This window comes from Oncorhynchus keta, unplaced genomic scaffold (genome assembly GCF_023373465.1).
Source record: "Oncorhynchus keta strain PuntledgeMale-10-30-2019 unplaced genomic scaffold, Oket_V2 Un_contig_9242_pilon_pilon, whole genome shotgun sequence".
Taxonomy (NCBI): domain Eukaryota; kingdom Metazoa; phylum Chordata; class Actinopteri; order Salmoniformes; family Salmonidae; genus Oncorhynchus; species Oncorhynchus keta.
The window spans coordinates 55001-76176 of record NW_026290445.1 but is presented as its reverse complement, the minus strand read 5'-3'; the positions used below and the strand labels follow the sequence as shown (position 1 = coordinate 76176).

The 21176-nt window shown below is 47.7% G+C and overlaps 1 pseudogene; it reads right to left on the bottom strand.

Moving 5' to 3' along the window:
- Positions 1-698: 698 nt before the first annotated feature.
- The window catches only part of LOC127927058 (TGF-beta receptor type-2-like), a 48156-nt pseudogene continuing 27678 nt past the window's right edge, over positions 699-21176 (bottom strand).

Genomic DNA, 21176 nt, shown 5'->3' with positions numbered 1-21176 from the left:
TTATAATCTCTGCCATTGTCATGTCCTGTAATCTCAGTCTTTGGTTATAATCTCTCCCATTGTCATGTCCTGTAATCTCAGTCTTTGGTTATAATCTCTGCCATTGACATGTCCTGTAATCTCAGTCTTTGGTTATAATCTCTGCCATTGTCATGTCCTGTAATCTCAGTCTTTGGTTATAATCTCTGCCATTGTCATGTCCTGTAATCTCAGTCTATGGTTATAATCTCTGCCATTGTCATGTCCTGTAATCTCAGTCTATGGTTATAATCTCTTCCATTGTCATGTCCTGTAATCTCAGTCTTTGGTTATAATCTCTGCCATTGTCATGTCCTGTAATCTCAGTCTTTGGTTATAATCTCTGCCATTGTCATGTCCTGTAATCTCAGTCTTTGGTTATAATCTCTGCCATTGTCATGTCCTGTAATCTCAGTCTTTGGTTATAATCTCTCCCATTGTCATGTCCTGTAATCTCAGTCTTTGGTTATAATCTCTGCCATTGTCATGTCCTGTAATCTCAGTCTTTGGTTATAATCTCTGCCATTGACATGTCCTGTAATCTCAGTCTTTGGTTATAATCTCTGCCATTGTCATGTCCTGTAATCTCAGTCTTTGGTTATAATCTCTGCCATTGTCATGTCCTGTAATCTCAGTCTTTGGTTATAATCTCTCCCATGTCCTGTCAGTCTTTGGTCCTGTAATCTCAGTCTTTGGTTATAATCTCTGCCATTGTCATGTCCTGTAATCTCAGTCTTTGGTTATAATCTCTGCCATTGACATGTCCTGTAATCTCAGTCTTTGGTTATAATCTCTGCCATTGTCATGTCCTGTAATCTCAGTCTTTGGTTATAATCTCTGCCATTGTCATGTCCTGTAATCTCAGTCTTTGGTTATAATCTCTCCCATTGTCATGTCCTGTCCTCTTCGGTGGGTAAACCTCCAATATAATACAGTACAGTACATCCAAATACTGTAAACTGTACATACTTATTTTATACAGTATAAATACTGTATGCATTCTGGTAATACAATACTGAAAAGTATAAGCAGTACAGTACAGTAATACAGTACATTCACTGTCCTGGCTATCTTCCAGGTGGGGGCTGTTTATTTGGGTGTGGCTGTTTAGTTCCCATAACAACGTGAGTGGTGTGTTTGTGACATACTGACATTCTAGTCCTGCGTTCCATGTCCTCTCTCCCTTCCCTCACTTCTCATCGCTCACAGAGCTCTCCACCGCTACTTTGACCTCTTCTATCTGCTCTGCTATCGTCTGTCGTTCTTCTCCCGGTCTTGTCGGTATCTTCTGTTCCTCCGCTGGTATCTTCTCGTCGGAGCTGCTGCGGCTGGACAGTTTCTCCATCTCGTCTTCTATCTCGCTGAAGCGTTCGGCCACGCACTGGGCTGTGAGCCTGGCCTCCGGGTCGTGGTCCCAACACTCCTCTATGGAGCCGCACACTATGGCAATGCCCTGTAGGAGGAGGTAGACAACAGGAGCAGAGAATTATCACCTAGCTACTGAGTACTGAGACATATACATAGGATTTGATGTGTGTGAGTGAATGAGAAATAAAGAGAGGTTAGAGAGAGAGATAGGTAGGTAGGTAGGTAGGTAGGAAGGAAGGAAGGTAGGTAGGTAGGTAGGTAGGTAGGTAGGTCAAGAGAGAGAGAGAGAGAGAGAGGAGGGAAGAAAGAAAGAGAGGGAGAGAGAGAGGGAAGAGAGAGCGAGGGAGGGAAGAGAGAGAGCGAGGGGAGGGAAGAGATAGAGGGAGAGAGAGGGAAGAGAGAGAGAGAGAGAGAGAGAGGGAAGAGAGAGAGAGAGAGAGAGAGGGAAGAGAGAGAGGGAGGGAAGAGAGAGAGCGAGGGAGAGAGAGAGAGAGGAGGGAAGAGAGAGAGGGAGGGAAGAGAGAGAGCGAGGGAGAGAGAGAGAGGGAAGAGAGAGAGCGAGGGAGAGAGAGAGAGAGGGGAAGAGAGAGAGCGAGGGAGAGAGAGAGAGAGGGAAGAGAGAGAGCGAGGGAGGGAAGAGAGAGAGAGAGAGAGAGAGAGAGGAGGGAAGAGAGAGAGGGAGGGAAGAGAGAGAGCGAGGGAGAGAGAGAGAGGGAAGAGAGAGAGCGAGGGAGAGAGAGAGAGAGGGAAGAGAGAGAGCGAGGGAGGGAAGAGAGAGGGAGAGAGAGAGAGAGAGAGAGAGAGAGTGAGAGTGAGAAGGAAAGAGAGTGTGTGTCTCTCCCAGTCTGTTACCTGGTGGTTGATCCAGCTGTCTGGGATCTCAGGTCTTCCTCTGTCTCTGAGGAGGTGATCCTTCATGCTCTCCACACCAGGATGCATCTGAACTTTACAGCCATATGGAGGTTCATAGTCCTTCACCTCTGGAACACACAGAGAGACAACCAATTAGATCACCTCTGGAACACACAGAGAGACAACCAATTAGATCACCTCTGGAACACACAGAGAGACAACCAATTAGATCACCTCTGGAACACACAGAGAGACAACCAATTAGATCACCTCTGGAACACACAGAGAGAGACAACCAATTAGATCACCTCTGGAACACACAGAGAGACAACCAATTAGATCACCTCTGGAACACACAGAGAGACAACCAATTAGATCACCTCTGGAACACACAGAGAGAGACAACCAATTAGATCACATCTGGAACACACAGAGAGACAACCAATTAGATCACCTCTGGAACACACAGAGAGACAACCAATTAGATCACCTCTGGAACACACAGAGAGACAACCAATTAGATCACCTCTGGAACACACAGAGAGACAATCAATAAGATCACCTCTGGAACACAGAAAGACACAACCAATTAGATCACCTCTGGAACACAGAGAGACAACCAATTAGATCACCTCTGGAACACACAGAGAGAGAGACAACCAATTAGATCACCTCTGGAACACACAGAGCGACAACCAATTAGATCACCTCTGAAACACAGAAAGACACAACCAATTAGATCACCTCTGGAACACACAGAGAGACAACCAATTAGATCACCTCTGGAACACACAGAGACACAACCAATTAGATCACCTCTGGAACACACAGAGAGACAACCAATTAGATCACCTCTGGAACACACAGAGAGACAACCAATTAGATCACCCCTGGAACACACAGTGAGACAACCAATTAGATCACCTCTGGAACACACAGTGAGACAACCAATTAGATCACCTCTGGAACACACAGAGAGACAACCAATTAGATCACCTCTGGAACACACAGAGAGACAACCAATTAGATCACCTCTGGAACACACAGAGAGAGACAACCAATTAGATCACCTCTGGAACACACAGTGAGACAACCAATTAGATCACCTCTGGAACACACAGAGAGACAACCAATTAGATCACTTCTGGAACACACAGTGAGACAACCAATTAGATCACCTCTGGAACACACAGAGAGACAACCAATTAGATCACCTCTGGAACACACAGAGAGACAACCAATTAGATCACTTCTGGAACACACAGTGAGACAACCAATTAGATCACCTCTGGAACACACAGAGAGACAACCAATTAGATCACTTCTGGAACACACAGAGAGACAACCAATTAGATCACCCTGGAACACACAGTGAGACAACCAATTAGATCACCTCTGGAACACACAGTGAGACAACCAATTAGATCACCTCTGGAACACACAGAGAGACAACCAATTAGATCACCTCTGGAACACACAGAGAGACAACCAATTAGATCACCTCTGGAACACACAGAGAGAGACAACCAATTAGATCACCTCTGGAACACACAGTGAGACAACCAATTAGATCACCTCTGGAACACACAGAGAGACAACCAATTAGATCACTTCTGGAACACACAGAGAGAGACAACCAATTAGATCACCTCTGGAACACACAGAGTCAACCAATTAGATCACATCTGGAACACAGAGAGACACAACCAATTAGATCACCTCTGGAACACAGAAAGACACAACCAATTAGATCACCTCTGGAACACAGAAAGACACAACCAATCCATTTACATCTGTAACACAAACAAACACAGCCAAACAAATCAACGCCACAAACCACAGCCATCATCTGTCAAGTCACAGGCGTTTCGCTACACTCACATTAACATCTGCTAACCATGTGTGTATGTGACAAGTAACATGTGATTTGAAATCCACCCGTTTTTATGACAGTAAAACATCTACAGTATAAAGCTCAGCTTCAAACTGCATCATATGAGGTCATGGATACCTACAGCATGTAATGGTATGTTACAGTAGGGGCAAGAGTTAATATAGAGAGCTGTTGTAATGTTATAGTAGAGTTAATATAGAGAGCTGTTGTAATGTTATAGTAGAGTTAATATAGAGAGCTGTTGCAATGTTATAGTAGAGTTAATATAGAGAGCTGTTGCAATGTTATAGTAGAGTTAATATAGAGAGCTGTTGTAATGTTATAGTAGAGTTAATATAGAGAGCTGTTGCAATGTTACAGTAGAGTTAATATAGAGAGCTGTTGTAATGTTATAGTAGAGTTAATATAGAGAGTAGAGTTAATATAGAGAGCTGTTGTTATGTTATGTTATAGTAGAGTTAATATAGAGAGCTGTTGTAATGTTATAGTAGAGTTAATATAGAGAGCTGTTGTAATGTTATAGTAGAGTTAATATAGAGAGCTGTTGTAATGTTATGTTATAGTAGGGGGTAGAGTTAATATAGAGAGCTGTTGTTATGTTATAGTAGAGTTAATATAGAGAGCTGCTGTTATGTTATGTTATAGTAGAGTTAATATAGAGAGCTGTTGTTATGTTATAGTAGAGTTAATATAGAGAGCTGTTGTAATGTTATAGTAGAGTTAATATAGAGAGCTGTTGTAATGTTATAGTAGAGTTAATATAGAGAGCTGTTGTAATGTTATAGTAGAGTTAATATAGAGAGCTGTTGTTATGTTATAGTAGAGTTAATATAGAGAGCTGTTGTAATGTTATAGTAGAGTTAATATAGAGAGCTGTTGTAATGTTATAGTAGAGTTAATATAGAGAGCTGTTGTAATGTTATAGTAGAGTTAATATAGAGAGCTGTTGTTATGTTATAGTAGAGTTAATATAGAGAGCTGTTGTTATGTTATAGTAGAGTTAATATAGAGAGCTGTTGTAATGTTATAGTAGAGTTAATATAGAGAGCTGTTGTAATGTTATGTTACGGTAGGGGGTAGATTTAATACAGAGCGCTGTTGTAATGTTATGTTATAGTAGGGGATAGATTTAATACAGAGAGCTGTTGTAATGTTATGTTATAGTAGGGGTATATTTAATACAGAGAGCTGTTGTAATGTTATGTTATAGTAGATTTAATGCAGAGAGCTGTTGTAATGTTATGTTATAGTAGGGGGTAGATTTAATATAGAGAGCTGTTGTAATGTTATGTTATAGTAGAGTTAATACAGAGAGCTGTTGTAATGTTATGTTATAGTAGGGGATAGATTTAATACAGAGAGCTGTTGTAATGTTATGTTATAGTAGGGGGTAGATTTAATATAGAGAGCTGTTGTAATGTTATGTTATAGTAGGGGGTAGATTTAATACAGAGAGCTGTTGTAATGTTATGTTATAGTAGAGTTAATACAGAGAGATGTTGTAATGTTATGTTATAGTAGGGGGTATATTTAATACAGAGAGCTGTTGTAATGTTATGTTATAGTAGATTTAATGCAGAGAGCTGTTGTAATGTTATGTTATAGTAGAGTTAATACTGAGAGCTGTTGTAATGTTATGTTATAGTAGAGTTAATATAGAGAGCTGTTGTAATATTATGTTATAGTAGGGGATAGAGTTAATACAGAGAGCTGTTGTAATGTTATGTTATAGTAGAGTTAATACAGAGAGCTGTTGTAATGTTATGTTATAGTAGGGGATAGAGTTAATACAGAGAGCTGTTGTAATGTTATAGTAGAGTTAATACAGAGAGCTGTTGTAATGTTATAGTAGAGTTAATACAGAGAGCTGTTGTAATGTTATAGTAGAGTTAATACAGAGAGCTGTTGTAATGTTATGTTATAGTAGAGTTAATACAGAGAGATGTTGTAATGTTATGTTATAGTAGAGTTAATATAGAGAGCTGTTGTAATGTTATAGTAGAGTTAATATAGAGAGCTGTTGTAATGTGTCACGTTCTGACCTTTATTTTCTGTGTTTTGTGTTTAGTTAGTATGGTCAGGGCGTGAGTTGGGTGGGCAGTCTATGTTTGTTTGTCTAGGTTTTGGGAATTTCTATGTTTCGGCCTAGTATGGTTCTCAATCAGAGGCAGGTGTCATTAGTTGTCTCTGATTGAGAATCATACTTAGGTGGCCTGGGTTTCACTGTGTGTTTGTGGGTGATTGTTTCCTGTCTCAGTGTGTGCACCAGATAGGACTGTTTTGAGTTTCACATTTTTTGTTTTGTTAGTTTTGTTCATGTGTACCTTATAGCATTAAAAAGTACCATGGAAAATTACCACGCCGCGTATTGGTCCTCTGATCCGTTTCGCCTCTCCTCTTCGGAAGAAGAGGAGGAAACTCATTACAGAATCACCCACCACAATCGGACCAAGCGGCGTGGTAAAGGACAGCGACGACAGCAGCAGCAGCAACAACAACAGCGGCCAGCATCAGAGCTGAATCTGGACTACACAACTTGGGAGGAGATAGATAGGTGGGCGGTCGACCCAGGGAGAGTGCCGGAGCCCGCCTGGGATTCGATGGAGCAATGCAAGGAAGGTTACAGGAGAATGAGGTTGGCTGGGGAAAATCGCAGCCCCAAAGCAGAGCTGGAGGCAGCGAAAGCTGATCGGCGGCAATATGAGGAGCCAGCACGGCAGTGCGACAGGTACGAGAGGCAGCCCCAAATTTTTTTTGGGGGGGGGCACACGAGGGGTGGTACTAAGCCAGGTAGCAGACCTGAGCTCACTCCTCGTGCTTATTATGAGCAGCGCATTACTGGTCAGGCACCGTGTTATGCGGTTGAGCGCACGGTGTCGCCAGTGCGTGTCCATAGCCCGGTGCGCTATAGGGCAGCCCCCCGAGAGTGCCATGCGAGTGTGGGCATTGAGCCAGGGCGTATGGTGCCTGCTCAGCGGGTCTGGTCGCCGGTACGCAGTCTTGGTCCAGGTTATCCTGCGCCGGCTCTGCGTGCTGTGTCTCCGGGGCGCTGGGAGGGTGCAGTGCGTCCTCTGCCTGCGCTCTGCTCGTACCGGGCAACTGTGGGAGTGGAGCCTAGGGGAGAGGTGCGTGTAGTAAGCACTAGATCTCCCGTGCTTACCCACAGCCCGGTTCAACCTGTGCCTGCACTCTTGAGGGTCCGGGCTCGAGTAGTTGTCCAGCCTGGGGAAGTGGTGCCAAGGTTGCGCACCAGAGCTCCAGTGCTCCCCCACAGCCCGGTCTTTCAGGCTCCTCCTAACACCAAGCCTCCTGAAAGTCTCCCCAGCCTGGTAGTTCCTGTGGCAGCCCCACGCACCAGGCTGTCTCTCAGTCTCCTCCCTGCAGGTGCTCCCGCCTGTCCGGCGCCGCTGCCGGAGCGTTCCGCCTGTCCGGCGCCGCTGCCGGAGCCTCCCGCCTGGCCGGAGCCTCCCGCCTGTCCGGCGCCGCTGCCGGAGCCTCCCGCCTGTCCGGCGCCGCGTCCGGAGCCTCCCGCCTGTCCGGCGCCGCTGCCGGAGCCTCCCGCCTGTCGGGCGCCGCTGCCGGAGCCTCCCGCCTGTCCGGCGCCGCTGCCGGAGCCTCCCGCCTGTCCGGGAGCCTCCCGCCTGTCCGGCGCCGCTGCCGGGCCTCCCGCCTGTCCGGCGCCGCTGCCGGAGCCTCCCGCCTGTCCGGCGCTGCTGCCGGAGCCTCCCGCCTGTCCGGCGCTGCTGCCGGAGCGTCCCGCCTGTCCGGCGCCGCTGCTGGAGCGTCCCCGCCTGTCTGGCGCCGCTGCCGGAGCGTCCCGCCTGTCTGGCGCCGCTGCCGGAGCGTCCCTCCTGTCCGGCGCCGCTGCTGGAGCGTCCCGCCTGTCCGGCGCCGCTGCCTCCTGTAGCAGCTCCACGCACCAGGTTGTCTCTCTGTCTCCTCTCTGCAGGTGCTCCCGCCTGTCCGGCGCCGTTGCCGGAGCGTCCCGCCTGTCCGCGCCGCTGCCGGAGCCTCCCGCCTGTCCGGCGCCGCTGCCGGAGCGCCCCGCCTGTCCGCGCCGCTGCCGGAGCGTCCCGCCTGTCCGGCGCCGCTGCCGGAGCCTCCCGCCTGTCCGGCGCCGCTGCCGGAGCGTCCCGCCTGTCCGGCGCCACTGCCGGAGCCTCCCGCCTGTCCGGCGCCGCTGCCGGAGCCTCCCGCCTGTCCGGCGCCGCTGCCAGAGCGTCCCGCCTGTCCGGCGCCGCTGCCGGAGCCCCTCAGCCCAGAGGCGCCAGAGCCCCTCAGCCCAGAGGCGCCAGAGCCCCTCAGCCCAGAGGCGCCAGAGCCCCTCAGCCCAGAGGCGCCAGAGCCCCTCAGCCCAGAAGCGCCAGAGCCCCTGTCCCTCTGTCCAGAGCCCCTGTCCCTCTGTCCAGAGCTTCTGCCCCTCTGTCCCGAGCTGCCCCTCTGTCCAGTGGGGTCATTGAGAGGGGTTGCCATGGTGAGAAAGCCACGGAGGCGGACAAAGACAATGGTGAAGTGGGGTCCGCGTCCCGCGCCAGAACCGCCACCGCGGACAGATGCCCACCCAGACCCTCCCCTATAGGTCAAGGTTTTGCGGCCGGAGTCCGCACCTTTGGGGGTACTGTCACGTTCTGACCTTTATTTTCTGTGTTTTGTGTTTAGTTAGTATGGTCAGGGCGTGAGTTGGGTGGGCAGTCTATGTTTGTTTGTCTAGGTTTTGGGAATTTCTATGTTTCGGCCTAGTATGGTTCTCAATCAGAGGCAGGTGTCATTAGTTGTCTCTGATTGAGAATCATACTTAGGTGGCCTGGGTTTCACTGTGTGTTTGTGGGTGATTGTTTCCTGTCTCAGTGTGTGCACCAGATAGGACTGTTTTGAGTTTCACATTTTTTGTTTTGTTAGTTTTGTTCATGTGTACCTTATAGCATTAAAAAGTACCATGGAAAATTACCACGCTGCGTATTGGTCCTCTGATCCGTTTCGCCTCTCCTCTTCGGAAGAAGAGGAGGAAACTCGTTACATAATGTTATAGTAGAGTTAATATAGAGAGCTGTTGTAATGTTATAGTAGAGTTAATATAGAGAGCTGTTGTTATGTTATAGTAGAGTTAATACAGAGAGCTGTTGTAATGTTATGTTATAGTAGGGGATAGAGTTAATACAGAGAGCTGTTGTAATGTTATGTTATAGTAGGGGTAGATTTAATACAGAGAGCTGTTGTTATGTTATGTTATAGTAGATTTAATATAGAGAGCTGTTGTAATATTATGTTATAGTAGGGGATAGAGTTAATACAGAGAGCTGTTGTAATGTTATAGTAGAGTTAATACAGAGAGCTGTTGTAATGTTATGTTATAGTAGGGGATAGAGTTAATACAGAGAGCTGTTGTAATGTTATAGTAGAGTTAATATAGAGAGCTGTTGTTATGTTATAGTAGAGTTAATACAGAGAGCTGTTGTAATGTTATGTTATAGTAGGGGGTAGATTTAATACAGAGAGATGTTGTAATGTTATGTTATAGTAGGGGGTAGATTTAATATAGAGAGCTGTTGTAATGTTGTAGTAGAGTTAATATAGAGAGCTGTTGTAATGTTATAGTAGAGTTAATATAGAGAGCTGTTGTAATGTTATAGTAGAGTTAATATAGAGAGCTGTTGTAATGTTATAGTAGAGTTAATATAGAGAGCTGTTGTAATGTTATAGTAGAGTTAATATAGAGAGCTGTTGTAATGTTATAGTAGAGTTAATATAGAGAGCTGTTGTAATGTTATAGTAGAGTTAATATAGAGAGCTGTTGTTATGTTATAGTAGAGTTAATATAGAGAGCTGTTGTAATGTTATAGTAGAGTTAATATAGAGAGCTGTTGTAATGTTATAGTAGAGTTAATATAGAGAGCTGTTGTAATGTTATAGTAGAGTTAATATAGAGAGCTGTTGTAATGTTATAGTAGAGTTAATATAGAGAGCTGTTGTAATGTTATAGTAGAGTTAATATAGAGAGCTGTTGTAATGTTATAGTAGAGTTAATATAGAGAGCTGTTGTTATGTTATAGTAGAGTTAATACAGAGAGCTGTTGTAATGTTATGTTATAGTAGGGGGTAGATTTAATACAGAGAGCTGTTGTAATGTTATGTTATAGTAGAGTTAATACAGAGAGCTGTTGTAATGTTATGTTATAGTAGGGGATAGAGTTAATACAGAGAGCTGTTGTAATGTTATAGTAGAGTTAATACAGAGAGCTGTTGTAATGTTATAGTAGAGTTAATACAGAGAGCTGTTGTAATGTTATAGTAGAGTTAATACAGAGAGCTGTTGTAATGTTATGTTATAGTAGAGTTAATACAGAGAGATGTTGTAATGTTATAGTAGAGTTAATATAGAGAGCTGTTGTAATGTTATAGTAGAGTTAATATAGAGAGCTGTTGTAATGTGTCACGTTCTGACCTTTATTTTCTGTGTTTTGTGTTTAGTTAGTATGGTCAGGGCGTGAGTTGGGTGGGCAGTCTATGTTTGTTTGTCTAGGTTTTGGGAATTTCTATGTTTCGGCCTAGTATGGTTCTCAATCAGAGGCAGGTGTCATTAGTTGTCTCTGATTGAGAATCATACTTAGGTGGCCTGGGTTTCACTGTGTGTTTGTGGGTGATTGTTTCCTGTCTCAGTGTGTGCACCAGATAGGACTGTTTTGAGTTTCACATTTTTTGTTTTGTTAGTTTTGTTCATGTGTACCTTATAGCATTAAAAAGTACCATGGAAAATTACCACGCCGCGTATTGGTCCTCTGATCCGTTTCGCCTCTCCTCTTCGGAAGAAGAGGAGGAAACTCATTACAGAATCACCCACCACAATCGGACCAAGCGGCGTGGTAAAGGACAGCGACGACAGCAGCAGCAGCAACAACAACAGCGGCCAGCATCAGAGCTGAATCTGGACTACACAACTTGGGAGGAGATAGATAGGTGGGCGGTCGACCCAGGGAGAGTGCCGGAGCCCGCCTGGGATTCGATGGAGCAATGCAAGGAAGGTTACAGGAGAATGAGGTTGGCTGGGGAAAATCGCAGCCCCAAAGCAGAGCTGGAGGCAGCGAAAGCTGATCGGCGGCAATATGAGGAGCCAGCACGGCAGTGCGACAGGTACGAGAGGCAGCCCCAAATTTTTTTTTTTGGGGGGCACACGAGGGGTGGTACTAAGCCAGGTAGCAGACCTGAGCTCACTCCTCGTGCTTATTATGAGCAGCGCATTACTGGTCAGGCACCGTGTTATGCGGTTGAGCGCACGGTGTCGCCAGTGCGTGTCCATAGCCCGGTGCGCTATAGGGCAGCCCCGAGAGTGCCATGCGAGTGTGGGCATTGAGCCAGGGCGTATGGTGCCTGCTCAGCGGGTCTGGTCGCCGGTACGCAGTCTGGGTCCAGGTTATCCTGCGCCGGCTCTGCGTGCTGTGTCTCCGGGGCGCTGGGAGGGTGCAGTGCGTCCTCTGCCTGCGCTCCGCTCGTACCGGGCAACTGTGGGAGTGGAGCCTAGGGGAGAGGTGCGTGTAGTAAGCACTAGATCTCCCGTGCTTACCCACAGCCCGGTTCAACCTGTGCCTGCACTCTTGAGGGTCCGGGCTCGAGTAGTTGTCCAGCCTGGGGAAGTGGTGCCAAGGTTGCGCACCAGAGCTCCAGTGCTCCCCACAGCCCGGTCTTTCAGGCTCCTCCTAACACCAAGCCTCCTGAAAGTCTCCCCAGCCTGGTAGTTCCTGTGGCAGCCCCACGCACCAGGCTGTCTCTCAGTCTCCTCCCTGCAGGTGCTCCCGCCTGTCCGGCGCCGCTGCCGGAGCGTTCCGCCTGTCCGGCGCCGCTGCCGGAGCCTCCCGCCTGGCCGGAGCCTCCCGCCTGTCCGGCGCCGCTGCCGGAGCCTCCCGCCTGTCCGGCGCCGCGTCCGGAGCCTCCCGCCTGTCCGGCGCCGCTGCCGGAGCCTCCCGCCTGTCGGGCGCCGCTGCCGGAGCCTCCCGCCTGTCCGGCGCCGCTGCCGGAGCCTCCCGCCTGTCCGGAGCCTCCCGCCTGTCCGGCGCCGCTGCCGGAGCCTCCCGCCTGTCCGGCGCCGCTGCCGGAGCCTCCCGCCTGTCCGGCGCTGCTGCCGGAGCCTCCCGCCTGTCCGGCGCTGCTGCCGGAGCGTCCCGCCTGTCCGGCGCCGCTGCTGGAGCGTCCCGCCTGTCTGGCGCCGCTGCCGGAGCGTCCCGCCTGTCTGGCGCCGCTGCCGGAGCGTCCCTCCTGTCCGGCGCCGCTGCTGGAGCGTCCCCGCCTGTCCGGCGCCGCTGCCTCCTGTAGCAGCTCCACGCACCAGGTTGTCTCTCTGTCTCCTCTCTGCAGGTGCTCCCGCCTGTCCGGCGCCCGTTGCCGGAGCGTCCCGCCTGTCCGGCGCCGCTGCCGGAGCCTCCCGCCTGTCCGGCGCCGCTGCCGGAGCGTCCCGCCTGTCTGGCGCCGCTGCCGGAGCGTCCCTCCTGTCCGGCGCCGCTGCCGGAGCCTCCCGCCTGTCCGGCGCCGCTGCCGGAGCCCCTCAGCCCAGAGGCGCCAGAGCCCCTCAGCCCAGAGGCGCCAGAGCCCCTCAGCCCAGAGGCGCCAGAGCCCCTCAGCCCAGAGGCGCCAGAGCCCCTCAGCCCAGAAGCGCTAGAGCCCCTGTCCCTCTGTCCAGAGCCCCTGTCCCTCTGTCCAGAGCTTCTGCCCCTCTGTCCCGAGCTGCCCCTCTGTCCAGTGGGGTCATTGAGAGGGGTTGCCATGGTGAGAAAGCCACGGAGGCGGACAAAGACAATGGTGAAGTGGGGTCCGCGTCCCGCGCCAGAACCGCCACCGCGGACAGATGCCCACCCAGACCCTCCCCTATAGGTCAAGGTTTTGCGGCCGGAGTCCGCACCTTTGGGGGTACTGTCACGTTCTGACCTTTATTTTCTGTGTTTTGTGTTTAGTTAGTATGGTCAGGGCGTGAGTTGGGTGGGCAGTCTATGTTTGTTTGTCTAGGTTTTGGGAATTTCTATGTTTCGGCCTAGTATGGTTCTCAATCAGAGGCAGGTGTCATTAGTTGTCTCTGATTGAGAATCATACTTAGGTGGCCTGGGTTTCACTGTGTGTTTGTGGGTGATTGTTTCCTGTCTCAGTGTGTGCACCAGATAGGACTGTTTTGAGTTTCACATTTTTTGTTTTGTTAGTTTTGTTCATGTGTACCTTATAGCATTAAAAAGTACCATGGAAAATTACCACGCTGCGTATTGGTCCTCTGATCCGTTTCGCCTCTCCTCTTCGGAAGAAGAGGAGGAAACTCGTTACATAATGTTATAGTAGAGTTAATATAGAGAGCTGTTGTAATGTTATATTATAGTAGGGGGTAGAGTTAATATAGAGAGCTGTTGTAATGTTATGTTATAGTAGAGTTAATATAGAGAGCTGTTGTTATGTTATAGTAGAGTTAATATAGAGAGCTGTTGTAATGTTATGTTATAGTAGGGGATAGAGTTAATACAGAGAGCTGTTGTAATATTATGTTATAGTAGGGGATAGAGTTAATATAGAGAGATGTTGTAATGTTATGTTATAGTAGAGTTAATACAGAGAGCTGTTGTAATGTTATGTTATAGTAGGGGATAGATTTAATACAGAGAGCTGTTGTAATGTTATGTTATAGTAGATTTAATACAGAGAGCTGTTGTAATATTATGTTATAGTAGGGGATAGAGTTAATACAGAGAGCTGTTGTAATGTTATAGTAGAGTTAATGCAGAGAGCTGTTGTAATGTTATGTTATAGTAGAGTTAATATAGAGAGCTGTTGTTATGTTATAGTAGAGTTAATACAGAGAGCTGTTGTAATGTTATGTTATAGTAGGGGGTAGATTTAATACAGAGAGATGTTGTAATGTTATGTTATAGTAGGGGGTAGATTTAATATAGAGAGCTGTTGTAATGTTGTAGTAGAGTTAATATAGAGAGCTGTTGTAATGTTATAGTAGAGTTAATATAGAGAGCTGTTGTAATGTTATAGTAGAGTTAATATAGAGAGCTGTTGTAATGTTATAGTAGAGTTAATATAGAGAGCTGTTGCAATGTTATAGTAGAGTTAATATAGAGAGCTGTTGTAATGTTATAGTAGAGTTAATATAGAGAGCTGTTGTAATGTTATAGTAGAGTTAATATAGAGAGCTGTTGTTATGTTATAGTAGAGTTAATATAGAGAGCTGTTGTAATGTTGTAGTAGAGTTAATATAGAGAGCTGTTGTAATGTTATAGTAGAGTTAATATAGAGAGCTGTTGTTATGTTATAGTAGAGTTAATATAGAGAGCTGTTGTAATGTTATAGTAGAGTTAATATAGAGAGCTGTTGTTATGTTATAGTAGAGTTAATATAGAGAGCTGTTGTAATGTTATAGTAGAGTTAATATAGAGAGCTGTTGTAATGTTATAGTAGAGTTAATACAGAGAGCTGTTGTAATGTTATGTTATAGTAGGGGATAGATTTAATACAGAGAGCTGTTGTAATGTTATGTTATAGTAGAGTTAATATAGAGAGCTGTTGTAATGTTATGTTATAGTAGGGGGTAGATTTAATATAGAGAGCTGTTGTAATGTTATGTTATAGTAGGGGGTAGATTTAATACAGAGAGCTGTTGTAATGTTATGTTATAGTAGGGGGTAGATTTAATATAGAGAGCTGTTGTAATGTTATGTTATAGTAGGGGATAGATTTAATACAGAGAGCTGTTGTAATGTTATAGTAGAGTTAATACAGAGAGCTGTTGTAATGTTATGTTATAGTAGGGGTAGATATAGGACATTGGCAACAGACGTGCTGAATATGGAGAATATAAAACATGTTTTGATGATTCTCGTAACAAAGTTGTGGCCTTGGCACTTCTCTTGTGATCATTACTGGAATCAACACACTTTCACTCAACAAGCAATTAGCCCCCAAAAAACAGAGAAATCCACAACCCACTGAACAACTCTAATTAGGAGTATTATGTTTTCACGCTGAAAAAACAGTTGAAGGAAATCGAAAGATCATTCCGCCCGAGCCAAAGAGTATAAAACACAAAGTTCTGGGATATCGTCCAGACCTCATGAAACTGAACTCACAACAGCTGTAAAGTGTCATGGTTTCACAGCATGTTAACTAACAGCTGATCTAGGAACAGATCCCACAGTCTGTGGTGCTGTCTGTGTCAGGTTCATAGTGTTAGCTAACAGCTGATCTAGGAACAGATCCCACAGTCTGTGGTGCTGTCTGTGTCAGGTTCATAGTGTTAGCTAACAGCTGATCTAGGAACAGATCCCACAGTCTGTGGTGCTGTCTGTGTCAGGTTCATAGTGTTAACTAACAGCTGATCTAGGAACAGATTCCACAGTCTGTGGTGCTGTCTGTGTCAGGTTCATAGTGTTAACTAACAGCTGATCTAGGAACAGATACCACAGTCTGTGGTGCTGTCTGTTCTAACAGCTGATCTAGAACCAGTCTGTGGTGCTGTGTCAGGTTCATAGTGTTAACTAACAGCTGATCTAGAAACAGTCTGTGGTGCTGTGTCAGGTTCACACTGTTAACTAACAGCTGATCTAGAACCAGCCTGTGGTGCTGTGTCAGGTTCATACTGTTAACTAACAGCTGATCTAGAAACAGTCTATGGTGCTGTGACAGGTGCACACTGTTAACTAACAGCTGATCTAGGACCAGCCTGTGGTGCTGTGTCAGGTTCATACTGTTAACTAACAGCTGATCTAGAAACAGTCTATGGTGCTGTGACAGGTGCACACTGTTAACTAACAGCTGATCTAGGACCAGCCTGTGGTGCTGTGTCAGGTTCATACTGTTAACTAACAGCTGATCTAGAAACAGTCTATGGTGCTGTGACAGGTGCACACTGTTAACTAACAGCTGATCTAGAACCAGTCTGTGGTGCTGTGTCAGGTTCATAGTGTTAACTAACAGCTGATCTAGAACCAGTATGTGGTGCTGTGTCAGGTTCATACTGTTAACTAACAGCTTATCTAGAACCAGTCTGTGGTGCTGTGTCAGGTTCATACTGTTAACTAACAGCTGATCTAGAAACAGTCTGTGGTGCTGTGTCAGGTTCACACTGTTAACTAACAGCTGATCTAGAACCAGCCTGTGGTGCTGTGTCAGGTTCATACTGTTAACTAACAGCTGATCTAGAAACAGTCTATGGTGCTGTGACAGGTGCACACTGTTAACTAACAGCTGATCTAGGACCAGCCTGTGGTGCTGTGTCAGGTGCACACTGTTAACTAACAGCAGATCTAGGAACAGTGAAGGGAGGCACAAGGGCACAGACTGAAGACCTTCATTAGAGACAAGCAGAACACCAGATATAAGATTTCTCAAACTGAGCGCGTGCAGAAATGACCCAATCTAAAGGAATAGAATTCACAGGGCAGTGTGTTCCATCCTCCAGGAGAGATCACAGAGATCAGGAACACCCAGTCAGGTAGAGGTATCGTCCAGGAGAGGTCACAGAGGTCAGGAACAGCCAGTCAGGTAGAGGTATCGTCCAGAAGAGGTCACAGAGGTCACAGAGGTCAGGAACACCAAGTAAGGTAGAGTTATCGTCCAGGAGAGGTCACAGAGGTCAGGAACAGCCAGTCAGGTAGAGGTATATCCTCCAGGAGAGGTCACAGAGGTCAGGAACACCCAGTCAGGTAGAGGTATATCCTCCAGGAGAGGTCACAGAGGTCAGGAACACCCAGTCAGGTAGAGGTATATCCTCCAGGATAGGTCATAGAGGTCAGGAACACCCAGTCAGGTAGAGGTATATCCTCCAGGATAGGTCATAGAGGTCAGGAACACCCAGTCAGGTAGAGGTATATCCTCCAGGAGAGGTCACAGAGGTCAGGAACACCCAGTCAGGTAGAGGTATATCCTCCAGGATAGGTCATAGAGGTCAGGAACACCCAGTCAGGTAGAGGTATCGTCCAGAAGAGGTCACAGAGGTCACAGAGGTCAGGAACACCCAGTCAGGTAGAGGTATCGTCCAGGAGAGAACACAGAGGTCAGGAACACCCAGTCAGGTAGAGGTATCGTCCAGAAGAGGTCACAGAGGTCACAGAGGTCAGGAACACCAAGTCAGGTAGAGGTATCGTCCAGGAGAGGTCACAGAGGTCAGGAATAGCCAGTCAGGTAGAGGTATATCCTCCAGGAGAGGTCACAGAGGTCGGGAACAGCCAGTCAGGTAGAGGTATATCCTCCAGGAGAGGTCACAGAGGTCAGGAACAGCCAGTCAGGTAGAGGTATATCCTCCAGGATAGGTCATAGAGGTCAGGAACACCCAGTCAGGTAGAGGTCACAGAGGTTAGGAAGGTCACAGAGATCCATCAACAGCTTAGTTGGACCAGTCCAGTACAAGGTCCTTGACTGGTGTGTTACAGGGTCCTGAATCGCTGTGTGGACCCACAGGAAGTGGAGAGGCCAGAATGGAACCCCGGTCCCGGTCGGACAGGAAACCCAGCGAGGGCCGGGATCGGACCGGGGACCCTGCAGAAGAAGCTGACTCCACAAGCCCAACACATCCTGTTTTTGACAAGTAGACATGTCCTGTTCCTCCCCCCCGTTCTGTTTCAGCTCCTTTTAAACAGAACACACCCAGGGAGTGTCCCCTAAATGGGGCCCTATTCCCTATATAGCATATGGGGGCTCTGGTCTAAAGTAGTGCACTACATTATGAAACAGGGTGGTTCTTGGACACAGACCCAGACTGTGGGATCTAGTTATTTCTGCTGCTTCTTCAGTTCTCCTCTATTTGAAGACCTGCTGTGTTTTCTGCTGAAATGGAATAAATAGCCCAAATCTTTACCTGACCTGAGAACAGTTATTCACCGAGGTCTGACCTGAGAACAGTTACAAACTGAGGTCTGACCTGACAACAGTTATTCACCGAGGTCTGACCTGAGAACAGTTATTCACCGAGGTCTGACCTGAGAACAGTTACAAACCGAGGTCTGACCTGACAACAGTTATTCACCGAGGTCTGACCTGAGAACAGTTATAAACCGAGGTCTGACCTGAGAATAGTCAGAGTGCTCTGGTGAACTGAGAGAGCCATAACAGAGTGCTGTGGTGAACTGAGAGAGCCATAACAGAGTGCTCTGGTGAACTGAGAGAGTCATAACAGAGTGCTGTGGTGAACTGAGAGAGCCATAACAGAGTGCTCTGGTGAACTGAGAGAGTCAGAACAGAGTGCTCTGGTGAACTGAGAGAGTCAGAACAGAGTGCTCTGGTGAACTGAGAGAGCCATAACAGAGTGCTGTGGTGAACTGAGAGAGTCATAACAGAGTGCTGTGGTGAACTGAGAGAGTCAGAACAGAGTGCTCTGGTGAACTGAGAGAGTCAGAACAGAGTGCTGTGGTGAACTGAGAGAGCCATAACAGAGTGCTGTGGTGAACTGAGAGAGTCAGAACAGAGTGCTGTGGTGAACTGAGAGAGTCAGAACAGAGTGCTGTGGTGAACTGAGAGAGTCAGAACAGAGTGCTCTGGTGAACTGAGAGAGTCATAACAGAGTGCTGTGGTGAACTGAGAGAGCCATAACAGAGTGCTCTGGTGAACTGAGAGAGTCAGAACAGAGTGCTGTGGTGAACTGAGAGAGTCATAACAGAGTGCTGTGGTGAACTGAGAGAGTCATAACAGAGTGCTGTGGTGAACTGAGAGAGTCAGAACAGAGTGCTGTGGTGAACTGAGAGAGCCATAACAGAGTGCTCTGGTGAACTGAGAGAGTCAGAACAGAGTGCTCTGGTGAACTGAGAGAGTCAGAACAGAGTGCTCTGGTGAACTGAGAGAGCCATAACAGAGTGCTCTGGTGAACTGAGAGAGTCATAACAGAGTGCTCTGGTGAACTGAGAGAGTCATAACAGAGTGCTCTGGTGAACTGAGAGAGTCAGAACAGAGTGCTCTGGTGAACTGAGAGAGTCAGAACAGAGTGCTCTGGTGAACTGAGAGAGTCATAACAGAGTGCTCTGGTGAACTGAGAGAGTCAGAACAGAGTGCTCTGGTGAACTGAGAGAGTCATAACAGAGTGCTCTGGTGAACTGAGAGAGTCATAACAGAGTGCTGTGGTGAACTGAGAGAGTCAGAACAGAGTGCTGTGGTGAACTGAGAGAGCCATAACAGAGTGCTCTGGTGAACTGAGAGAGTCAGAACAGAGTGCTCTGGTGAACTGAGAGAGCCATAACAGAGTGCTCTGGTGAACTGAGAGAGTCAGAACAGAGAGCTCTGGTGAACTGAGTCAGAACAGAGTGCTCTGGTGAACTGAGAGAGTCAGAACAGAGTGCTCTGGTGAACTGAGAGAGTCAGAACAGAGTGCTGTGGTGAACTGAGAGAGCCATAACAGAGTGCTCTGGTGAACTGAGAGAGCCATAACAGAGTGCTCTGGTGAACTGAGAGAGCCATAACAGAGTGCTCTGGTGAACTGAAGAGTCAGAACAGAGTGCTCTGGTGAACTGAGAGAGTCAGACCAGAGTGCTCTGGTGAACTGAGAGAGTCAGAACAGAGTGCTCTGGTGAACTGAGAGAGTCATAACAGAGTGCTCTGGTGAACTGAGTCAGAACAGAGTGCTCTGGTGAACTGAGAGAGTCAGAACAGAGTGCTCTGGTGAACTGAGAGAGTCAGAACAGAGTGCTCTGGTGAACTGAGAGAGTCAGAACAGAGTGCTCTGGTGAACTGAGAGAGTCATAACAGAGTGCTCTGGTGAACTGAGAGAGTCAGAACAGAGTGCTGTGGTGAACTGAGAGAGTCAGAACAGAGTGCTCTGGTGAACTGAGAGAGTCATAACAGAGTGCTCTGGTGAACTGAGAGAGTCAGAACAGAGTGCTGTGGTGAACTGAGAGAGTCATAACAGAGTGCTCTGGTGAACTGAGAGAGTCAGAACAGAGTGCTCTGGTGAACTGAGAGAGTCAGAACAGAGTGCTCTGGTGAACTGAGAGAGTCAGAACAGAGTGCTCTGGTGAACTGAGAGAGTCAGAACAGAGTGCTCTGGTGAACTGAGAGAGTCATAACAGAGTGCTCTGGTGAACTGAGAGAGTCAGAACAGAGGCCCCCAGCACAGAGAAGATAACACAGCCAGTCCTGTACACAGGGGGAGCAGACCCACAGCACAGAGAAAGATAACACAGCCAGTCCTGTACACAGGGGGAGCAGACCCACAGCACAGGGAAGATAACACAGCCAGTCCTGTACACAGGGGGAGCAGACCCACAGCACAGAGAAGATAACACAGCCAGTCCTGTACACAGGGGGAGCAGACCCACAGCACAGAGAAAGATAACACAGCCAGTCCTGTACACAGGGGGAGCAGACCCACAGCACAGGGAAGATAACACAGCCAGTCCTGTACACAGGGGGAGCAGACCCACAGCACAGAGAAGATAACACAGCCAGTCCTGTACACAGGGGGAGCAGACCCACAGCACAGAGAAGATAACACAGCCAGTCCTGTACACAGGGGGAGCAGACCCACAGCACAGAGAAGATAACACAGCCAGTCCTGTACACAGGGGGAGCAGACCCACAGCACAGAGAAGATAACACAGCCAGTCCTGTACACAGGGGGAGCAGACCCACAGCACAGGGAAAGATAACACAGCCAGTCCTGTACACAGGGGGAGCAGACCCACAGCACAGGGAAAGATAACACAGCCAGTCCTGTACACAGGGGAGCAGACCCACAGCACAGAAAGATAACACAGCCAGTCCTGTACACAGGGGGAGCAGACCCACAGCACAGAGAAGATAACACAGCCAGTCCTGTACACAGGGGGAGCAGACCCACAGCACAGGGAAAGATAACACAGCCAGTCCTGTACACAGGGGGAGCAGACCCACAGCACAGAGAAGATAACACAGCCAGTCCTGTACACAGGGGAGCAGACCCACAGCACAGAGAAGATAACACAGCCAGTCCTGTACACAGGGGAGCAGACCCACAGCACAGAGAAAGATAACACAGCCAGTCCTGTACACAGGGGAGTAGACCCACAGCACAGGGAAGATAACACAGCCAGTCCTGTACACAGGGGAGCAG